General features: G+C 34.6%; 1 protein-coding gene across 1 annotated transcript in view; it reads right to left on the minus strand.

Annotated features, from left to right (window-relative positions):
• Window positions 1-5621, minus strand: part of LOC111052023 (tubulin polyglutamylase TTLL4) — a 52074-nt gene extending 46453 nt beyond the window's left edge. Inside the window, exon 1 of the mRNA XM_039432049.1 lies at window positions 5337-5621. The gene's annotated coding sequence lies outside the window, so the exon portion shown is untranslated. The remainder of the gene's footprint in view (window positions 1-5336) is intronic.
• Window positions 5622-10929: the final 5308 nt, after the last annotated feature.

The following is a 10929-nucleotide window of genomic DNA, read 5'->3' on the forward strand; positions in this document are numbered from 1 at the left end:
AATCATTACATTTGGAATAAACGGAAAGATAAAAGAATTTCTCAATAGGAGAGTGTGTCTTTCAATCACGATGTGATTGATTTGGCGACAATTAATGAGTTTGCATTTGAGTATTATTTATATAGTGACTGGCTATAAATAGCCTTGGATCTACAGAGCGACCTACTTAGAAACAATTCCTGTCTGTATTACTCACTGTTACGTCAAATTATGATGTTTTCAATTAATAAGGAATAAAAAGCTATGAAGTAATACGTTCATGAGTTTAATTACAGCTTAAATGTGGCACAAATGTGGTGATGAAAAAAAAATCTCCAATTATAAATTTCTTAAGAGAGAAAGAATATTGGAATATTTTTACTGCATTATTGTACTTTGTTAAAAAACTAAATTATTTGAAAAGATAAAAACTATAGGCCTAGGCAAAATATTTAAAAAGTTTATTTTTAATTTTATTTGTAAATAATTATCAATATTAGACAAGAGTAGTAACATTTTTCAAATCGTGTTATATGATCCATAACATAAAAACCAGCAATGGATGAGTGAATTCTCTACTCATGAATTAAATAGATTCAGCGATGAGGCATTAACGCATTACATTCAGTTAATGAGTCATTCGTATGTAAAAGCATAGCTCTGTATATAAGCGATAGCGATAGGGCTACTATAATTTATTCAGTGAAAATTTATACATTTTTCCAAGTACTAATAGATTTAGAAATAATTTACCATAACTGTGTAGAAAAGAATGATCTAAAGAAAAGAAAAGAGTGATCTATAAGCATTGCGAATTCAATACTGTAAGCTTATTAAGCATTAATAAATCAAACTGTAAGTAAATTACCTATTTTACTAAGAATTGCGCCAACAAAACTATAGTACCTACCACTTTAATATTAGTTTGATTAACATTATTGGAGAAGATCGGATTGTTCTCAACAATGAATTCTACATACACTTTTTCAAATAGAGAATAAGAATTGGCTTGTCTGCTTCGCTACCTCAGCTTGATTGTAGCGAAACCTAAACTAGTAGTGCAGAATTGAATCCAATGTCAGTGAAAAATGAGAAGGATTCAAATGTTCTATTTCAATGTCATATCTTCAAGTGAAAATTTACATATTTTCGTTTCTTAGATACACTTACAGAAGTAACTTATTCGAAATGTAGAAATACAATCGCATGTCTTCAATACATATCGAACCAAGGTTTACGGCGTCTACTTGAAACAATCGTGCGCTATGAGCTAATCTATGAAATCGAACAAAACTCTCATGCAAATCAAATTTATGTCAACTTTCAAAGTAAAATTTATTGGCATCAACAATTTATTGATCGAAAGGTAGATAAAACATCTGACAAAAAATATGAAGGACATTTTTTCTGTTTCTATTTGAAGCAAAATTATAAATATCTGCTTCTTCTCCAACTGAACATATACTAAACGGTCTACTTGGATAGTTTCAAAAGGAACTGAAAATTTAAAGAAAATGCTAATGATATACACAGTATAAACCTGAAAATCTGTAGAAAAATATTTGTTAAGCCATAATTCGCAAATCATTTTGAAATGAAAATTTAAATTGAAATCTAGAGATTCTCAATGATCGGAAGAGACTAGACTCTTGGTATTAGTCAAAGACTGCTTCTCGACATCATATTCGTTATTATATTTTCAAACCTAAATATGAACGATATCATTCAATTTTGGCATTTGGCAAATTGGGGAATTGAAAAGACTCAGCAGCATTGAAACATCTCAGTTTTAAACCCCATAATAAATAATACTATTAAGTTATTATTATTCGTCCAATTTACCACCCACGGAATGGGTATTTGGATATGTCGATAATGTATTCAAATCAAGTCATATTTCAATTATTTTAGATAGCAAAATTACATAATAATACTGAGAAACCTAACTCATCTCGTAATGTGCTTACAATTCATCAATTGAATTACTCTGATCCATTTTACAATTTGAACTCACTGTCGATTTGCTTCAACATCTCACTACCAAATACGATGATACTCAGAATAATAACTGAGCTGTGATGCAACGAGCTGTAAAATTTCCCTCCAATATTGCTTTTCTCAACAAGGATCTTCAAAACTACAAAAGCTTGATATTTTATTTAATCCACTACAACTCTTTGATTTGATCGGAGCATTTACAGATTAATAGCACAGGATTTCGGTTTTTGAAGAGAAAGGTGTCAGTTGAGTTCAAATACCTTCGGATGACACTGACTTCTATAATATAAATATTCATGGAATAATGAATAGGATCATGATTGACAATCGTGCATATCAAATACTAATCAAAGAGTTTTCAAGAGCATCGAGAGAATTTACATCTCTCGTAAAACTAAAGAAGAAATGTAGATGACGTTATCAAAGCCGGCTGTGGCAGTATATGCAACAGAGACGTCGACAATATTGAGCAAGGATGAGAGAGCGCTGTGGTCATTTGAGAGAAAAATGTTCAGGAGAATATGGGGACCAAAATGCGAAGACACTGGAGAGCCAGATACAATAATTGTATCAAAATTATTGTGAGATTGATGAAGTGATCGGAGAAGAGAATATTGTGAGGTCATAAAGGCCAGGAGAATCGATTGGCTAGTCCACGTGGTGAAGAGAGAGAGAGAGAGAGCACCATTAATAATACAATAACAAGGAGAAGATGGAGGAGTGACGTGGTGGGCGATCTCCATGTGTTAGGAGTGGCGATCTGGCGGTGGAAGGCGCAGGAGGGAGAAGTCTGGAGGCATCATGTTGAGGAGGCCAAGATCCACCCAGGACTGTAGAGCCGCATAAAGTAAAATTAAAGTAAGTAGCATAGGATGAGGATTCCCAGATGACTTTCTAGAGGGCAACCAATAGCTTGAGTAAAGTGACTTGTGGTTTTCTTCAAACAAGCTGTGCATTGAAATTGTTATGTGATTAACATCATCACTTTGGATAATTTTAATGTAGGCTAATAAATTCAGGAAGAGAAGAAGTTTTGGGCTAACGCCTGTACTATCTTTCCAATATTGTAATAAGATTGATGGAATAAATAAATGAATAAAATGTGGGGGAGATCCAGACCTTCCTAACTTTCATACTGTGAGGCGCAGTTAATCTTTCTGTAACGGACAAAAGATGAAGACTTGTAAATAACAATATAAATATCAGTACCCTTTTAAATTATTTTGTCACAACATGTTTCCGACATTAATGTACTGAGATTTATATTACAGTAAAAGTAACCTTGAAGAAAAAAGACGATGAAGACTTGGTCTTACCAAGCTTGGTCAAGACATTTGAACATGGTCAAATCAGTTACGCTTTACATCGAGTTTATTGGAACATTATGATTTCTATGGCGATGGTTACCATCAATAATTTCAGTGCACACTTGTAAATCGTACCCGACTTGACCGAGTTTGGTGAAACCGGACATGAGGTTATTGGATTTATAATATACTATTTTTGTCATGGGAGCATGGTATGTAGCCGACTCTCAAAGGTGACCTTTATGATGTGGAGGCACATTGAAGCTGAAGAGGCATTTACCCACTAAGTTCCTACTAAAAGCATAGATACCGTGTCCTCTCCCATAGTCACATCAACTAAGACATAGTGATCTGGAGCCATGTCAGAGAATTCTCCTGCTAAAGAAAAGGTATTACCTCTGGTACAGTTCGCCTTGAACACTGTAAGTTGGACAAATCTTCAAAATACTACAAGTACTGACTGTCTTCAGTCACAGCACGCTGCTGCAACTGAAGGGGGAACTGCGAAAGTTTCAGAAGAGAGGAAAGTGCATCAGTTCAACTCTAGCTTATTTTAATGCTCAATGTGAGCCCATTTTCCATCGTCTGGGCCCACGCACTCATGTTAAGTTATGGGCAGTATACATTGGCATCGCTCCTGTACGTCAAGACTCATCAGGCACACTTCATTGTGAGAGATCAGATTTATTCTCATAAAAAAAGTAGTGCAAATATTGATGCACCCAGATGTAGAATTTCTTTAGTGAAGGAATTTTTTCCTGGATTGGTAATGAATATGTTCAATAAATATCACCTTCTCTTTAGACTGTTCGATTCAACTGTTCAGAAATGACTCGGTGACTTAAAGAAAATATTTAGGCCTATTACACTTGAAGTGAGTATAAATAAACAATAACTGGAGTCATCTCAACGCTAGCGACACCTGCTAATCAAGTGACATAATTAGTAGGCTATGGGTATTTCGAGTTTTATGTAAACATGACGCTATCTATCCAGGGATATTTGTAGAGAAACTGAAAAATAAAAACAAGCCATACTCCTGATTGTTCTCAAGACAGTTAAATAATTCACACATTGAAAATCTAAAATAGACTACCAGATAGGTCCAGACTACTGCGACCTGCAGTTTCAAGAAATTGTTTATGCTGTTAATGCAATTAGAGATTGCAAGACGAATAGTTTATCAGTCGTTTCAAATATCACATATTCAAATACCTACAAAAATAAGAAATTGAATGTTTTTACAACATACTTTGACGTTAAGGCTGATTGCAATGACTAACTTAATTAATTGTAGTTAGTGAATAAGATCTGAATTGAAAGAATAGTGATGCTAAGCTCACACTCAAAGTTAAATTGAAAGACTTAGAACTGTTACAACAAATCATACAAGATAAAAAATCTCCTAATTCCCTTCCACTTTTAGGCTATAAACTACAGATTCTGATAAAATGAGTTTTTGTAAATACGGCAATGCACAGCTTACCTCAAAAATTAATATGATCACATTGATTTATCATACATCAAAATAATTTTAGATTAAAACATTAAAAAAACAATTATTCAAGTAGAATTATTTTCATGATAAGAACTTAGCCTAACCATAGAAATAGGATTTTTAACAGAGCAAACCAATGCATTTTACAGAATTTTTGCAGTGGAAAAAGTAAAAATAGGTACCGTACCTTGAGAACTTTTTGTCATTTTTACCAAAATTTCAACTTTATCTAGTGTTTGTTATTTTATGTGTAAATTTATAGGAAGTATATCGTAATGAAAAATCATAGATAATTCAAAAAGAGTAAATAATATTGTTATATAACTGACATCAAATAGTTATTGCATTACACTGATAATAGTATTGATATTAGCTTGAGTCGGTATTTCTTTGATCACAAAGCAATGATACAAAACAAGCATGGATCTACAAACAATAACTCTATACAGAAGCTGAAGTACTGTAATTTTATATGGTCATAGCATTCATAAACGAGTTGACAACAAAAACGATTTTGGCCTTGCTAATAGCAGATATTATTTTTATTTACTTACCAATTTACCAATAGCAAGGAAGAAGAAACTCAATTATAATTTTAACACCTCCATTACAAGACAGACACTATCCCTCTCTCACTATCCGGAACCGAACCGACCTGCTATGTTGAATTGGATTGGTGATTGGTGTGATCTTGATTCGTTGATCGCGATTGGTGTTGATGGTGATTGAAACTCAGAATCCAAGAACTGCATTTGATGAGAAAAATCATATTGGTGCCAATAAATTATTTTTTTTTTCAATCACAAATGCCGAAAAAGTGTCAATCCAAGTGGAACAGACAGGAATTTTTTTAATATTACTAAAATAATGGTTGGGAAGATAGCTCAAATTAAACATCACAGTTTTTACTTCATAAAAAACTGACAGAGAATTTTTCTCAGCGTAACCTGTCTAAACGCATCAAAAAACTGATACAAAAATTGATTCTATTCTTCAATTGTGATTCAATATTCATTGATTGCTTCGCATATTACTCTGATAAACTTTATCAAAATTGCAACCTCGTGTGGGCGTTTTTCGCTATTCATCGGATCTATGGAACGTTTTTAAAGGTGAATTATTCTTTCAAATAATTCATTTATTCTATTCTTCAATTGTGATCCAATTATTCATCGATTGCTTTGCATATTTGCTCTGATAAACTTTGCTAAGTTCACAACCTCGTGTGGGCGTTCATCGCTATTTATTTGATCTACAGAACGTTTTTAAAGTGTGAATTATTCTACAAATTAATCATATATTCTATTCTTCAATTGTGATTCAATTATTCATTGATTGCTTCACATATACTCTGATAAACTTTGTCAAAAATTGCAACCTCGTGTGGCTTCAATTGCCATTCTTCTACAATTGGCTTCACCTCGTGTAACTCAAACTTTCAAGTTCATCATCTCTACCGTTTGGAAATCATTCTAAAAATTCCACAACTTGAAAGTCGGATTATTCATTTGGGATTCTACATGCTCCTGTCTACATTTCCACTGGGGGATTGGCCTGCTGTGGTGGACGCTTCCATTCTTGTCATCGCATGGCCAGATCACATCATCGCTTGCTGATGTCCTGTTCCTTTGGGTATTGCGGACTCATTGCCTGTCTGCCTGGCTGCATCTCCTCTTCAAAATTTTATTCAGGTTACGTAAATCATTCTATTCAATTTTCATTTACGTATGTATCATAATTGATTTATTAATGTCTATCTTGACATTCAATTCACTGAGGCCACCGACGCCTATTAATTCATTGGATGTGACAGCTACCCTTGGCTTTACAAGTGATTTTCTAAGGCCACTGACGCCTACTTATCGTTCTATTGATGTCTTTCTTGACATTCAATTCACTAAGGCCACCGATGCCTATTAATTCATTGGATTGACAGCTACCCTTGGCTTTACAAGTGATTCACTAAGGCCACCGACGCCTATTAATTCATTGTATTTAACAGCTACCCTTGGCTTTACAAGTGATTTTCTGAGGCCACTGACGCCTATATAATTGTATTCAATAGTAGCAACTAGTTCATTGGATTTGACAGCTACCCTTGGCTTTGCAAGTGATATTTTAAGGCCAGTGACGCCTATTAATTTTTGTTGATGTCTATCTTGACATTCAAATCACTGAAGGCCTATGCCGCATATATTTTTATGTATTCTACTTGTTGAGCACTATTTACAGCATATTGTCATTTATTATTCCTTTTGTTAATCATTGTCATTTATTATTATTCCTTTTGTAAATCATTAAGATTGAACCTTACAGCAATAACTTTCATTATAGCACTCAATTTATATTCATTTCAGGTATCATTAATATTACCTTTTCGTTTATTGTCAGACTTCAATGGTCATTAATGTCATTGACCTAATCTCATTTAAATTTTGTATTTCTCTAACTGTTATCATGTTGTAATTATCCCAAGATATTTGACTCAATCTACTTACAATTGTTTTTGTATGTGGCCATCTGCCTATTATTATTTTATTGATCCCAAGATATTTGACTCAATCTACTTACAATTGTTTTTGTATGTGGCCATCTGCCTATTATTATCTTATTATTATTAAATCTTATCTTGTTGATTCATTTAGTCTTTTATTGGCGTACTTACCACACTTCAAGCTATCAGTATTTTTATGCACAGAATTCAAAGATTTATTTGTAGGTATTTATACCAACTATCATTCACAGTCCACTGCCCTGACCTTGGATTCTGTCACAAGGATAGCAAAACCAAAGTTGATCAAGTACTGTCATTATAACGTGGACCTCACTAAAGGATATTCAATCACAAAAATTATGAAGATGTATGACAGCATTACGGAAAATATGTTTCCTTGGTGAATTAAATTTATTTGACAGAAAATTGGTCATCATAAAATCAACGAAGGAACAATTTCTCTACAGACAAAAGATAATTGATCATTATTAACAATAAACCACTAAGACTAAGCCCTCTGTGGGTTGGAGGAGCTTGGTGAACACATCAGGATAGTTTACGCTACATCATAGATTCGACATCATCATCATTGTGGTGGAGAGACCAAACCTTACCACTGATCAAAAGCAGGACAGCCATTCAGGCAAAACTTCATGAGAGAGGTGAAGCTTTTGACCCTGCAAAATTTTGGAGGAGTAAAAAGAGAACCCAGGAGGTCAGAGATGAGTGAAACTTAATGTGGATCAAGATGCTGAGTCAAGGGTAGCCAGGGCAGGCACCTTAGAGGCGATTTGGTGACCCCTACCTCAGCAGAAGGACCTACAAAAAAGGCCAGGAGTGAAACTCATGCAGGTCACGAGGACCAATATGTCTGAACAGACTGCCAAACATATCATACTGGATCACAAGAGACTAAAAGGTGCAAGGAGAGGTCTCTGTTTGGCTGCAAGCAACTATAGTGTGGTCCACGTTATAATGACAGTGGATAAAGATAGAAGAATAGTGATGCCGATTCTTTGCATTAATTAATTATATTTCTACACTGTCAAAAACATAATTGTCATCGTTGTGGACCTAGAAAAGGATAGTACCACCGGCTTTGTCGAATGATAGACAAGGATAGCTAAACCAAAGTTGATCAAATACTGTCATTATAACATTGACCTCACTATAGTTGATGAATTGGATGTTAGTATAGGGGAAAACTCCTGTCCACCTAATGTCCTTGGGACACACAATAAGCTTGAGGTATAAGGTTCTTTGAACCTTTGAATCTGTCCCTTCATACATAAAAATCCTACTAAATCAGATCAAATATGACGTGAATCACAGCAATCTACCACATAATTTGGTGGAAATGGATGGCAACATTGCGTTCCTATCTTCATCTATGTGAATCTTTATCAGGGGAAGAATTTAATGATTCATGTGATAGAGAATCATTTTACTGAAGACATATTGACAGAAACATTCGGGTAAGAAAGATTTGGCATCCTCCAGACTACGCTACATTTACACCGGAGTTAATAACACAAGTTTTTAACATTTTTGTTATTAAATGATGTTAATTACAAAAGTTAATAACATCATGTTGAGTTGCGTTTACACCGGAGTTGTTAACATGAGTTATAATAAAAAGTTGTCAACATGACTGAATCGACAAAAAAAATCTCTTGAAAAAAGTTGATAACTTGTGCTTTCAACAGAAAATTCCTTGTTATCAAGATTTATGTTATCCATCAAGAGTCGGTAACTTTTGTTAATACACAGCAGTGGCGGATCTAGAATTTTATTTTGGGGGGGGCTGTTGTTCCAAGGAGGGGGGGGAACCAGCGCCGACGCCTCTAGGGGAAACCGCTAAGTCACTGTATGTGCGTCCTCTATAGTGCGCGTTTGTTTCAATGAAACCAGATAAACGGAGCGGGCAGGCAATGTAAATGTAACTAAGATATTATACAAAGTATTAAAACGTTAACGGATATCATACAATTGAAGACGTAGTAGTGGAATTAGGTCATTCTTGCCAATGAATATACTTCACCAGCTTCAAACAAATTATATTTGTATAAAATTTACATTCTTACAAAAAAAAAATTTAGGCGTTTTGGGGGGGGCTTGAGCCCGAAAGCCCCCCCCGTAGATCCGCCACTGATACACAGAGAAGAAGATTCCTCCTACTTTGTGGTTAATTAGAGGCTACTATCTTCCCCACAACCCCCTCGCCCAGCATCCCTACCCTACAGCTACAGCTGTTCCCTAGTAACTACAGCTGCAGACAAAACAAATGACAAAATTATTAACTTTTGTTGATAACAAAACTAGCAGTCAAAAGAAAGTGTTATTAACTTATGTTGAAAACTTTTGTTTTAACCCTTTGCGCTCGTTAATTTTAACATGAATGTGGCCCAACAGCTCTCCTGTCCAGTCACACTGGACAGCACCATTTTCCCAATCCACTCCTAATTTACTGCATTACAATCGACACCTCAACTCTCCTGTCCAGCATGGCTTGACAAAACTAAAATTCTGATGCACTCTCATGTCCAGTAGTGCTGGACAACTGCGTAGTTGGATATTTTGCTCTGTATTATATTCTCTATCGTCTCTAATTGTCTGTAAAGAGCTGCAGTCTGTCGGTGAGATATGAAACTATTATAAGTAAGCATTGTGGGTATAATGCGTTCATACCTCAATAACTAGTAATAGATATTGTTAACTTTTAAGCTGGGTGAGTTGGAGTGAAGGTATGTTTTCATAGTTTTTTTTTCAATTTTTGACTTTAATTTTCGTTATGGCTGACCAAGAATTAAATCCTCAAGAAATAAGGAGTGCCTTGGAAGAAGAAAAATCAGAGTTTGAATTATCGGGCAATGATAGGGATGAAGAGTATACTACTGAAGACAGTGACAGTACCGTAACTCTCAAGATAATATTGTATTATTTTTGAAATTATTGAAAAAATAAGAAGAAAGAAAGCATGTGACTTGACTGTTATTGAAAAAAGTATTACAAAATGAAATGAGGCCTCCAAAAACTTCAAAGTTCAAATACTGTCTTTTCAACTATGAGATGACTTGTTTGCAAAACTAAATCCGAGCTGGAGAGGCATCATGGGTGGATCTTATGATGAGTGGGAGATGGATACAGCCTTGTCCAGCAGAACTGGACAGGAGAGCTGAGCGGAAGTGCAGACACTAAACAAATTTGAGCTTACAAGTGAATCGGCTATGTCCATTGACACTGGCCTGGAGAGCGCAAAGGTGTAAACCCATTATAATTTATTTACATTAGATTAGATGAAGATAAATTATGTTAATGATCACACACATGTTTCAATTAAAATTTGAAGACAATTTTTTGCTTTTTATTCCGGCTGTTATATCTTATGAATAGTCTCGTTAAATGAAATCATATGGAAGTCAATTATATTGGTAACAAGATCTTGTTAAAAACATGAGCTATTAGCTTTTGTTAGGAGAAATTTTTGACGATTCAGTCAAGTTAATAACATTTTGTTAATAACTCGTGTTATTAACTCCGGTGTAAATGCAGCTTTACTTGACTAAAAGTCATTATGCAACATCCACATTTTACACTAATCAATTGGCAATTCATGAACATATCATATATTCATCATAATGTTTTTCCCATTC

Source organism: Nilaparvata lugens, chromosome 1 (genome assembly GCF_014356525.2).
Source record: "Nilaparvata lugens isolate BPH chromosome 1, ASM1435652v1, whole genome shotgun sequence".
Taxonomy (NCBI): Eukaryota; Metazoa; Arthropoda; class Insecta; order Hemiptera; family Delphacidae; genus Nilaparvata; species Nilaparvata lugens.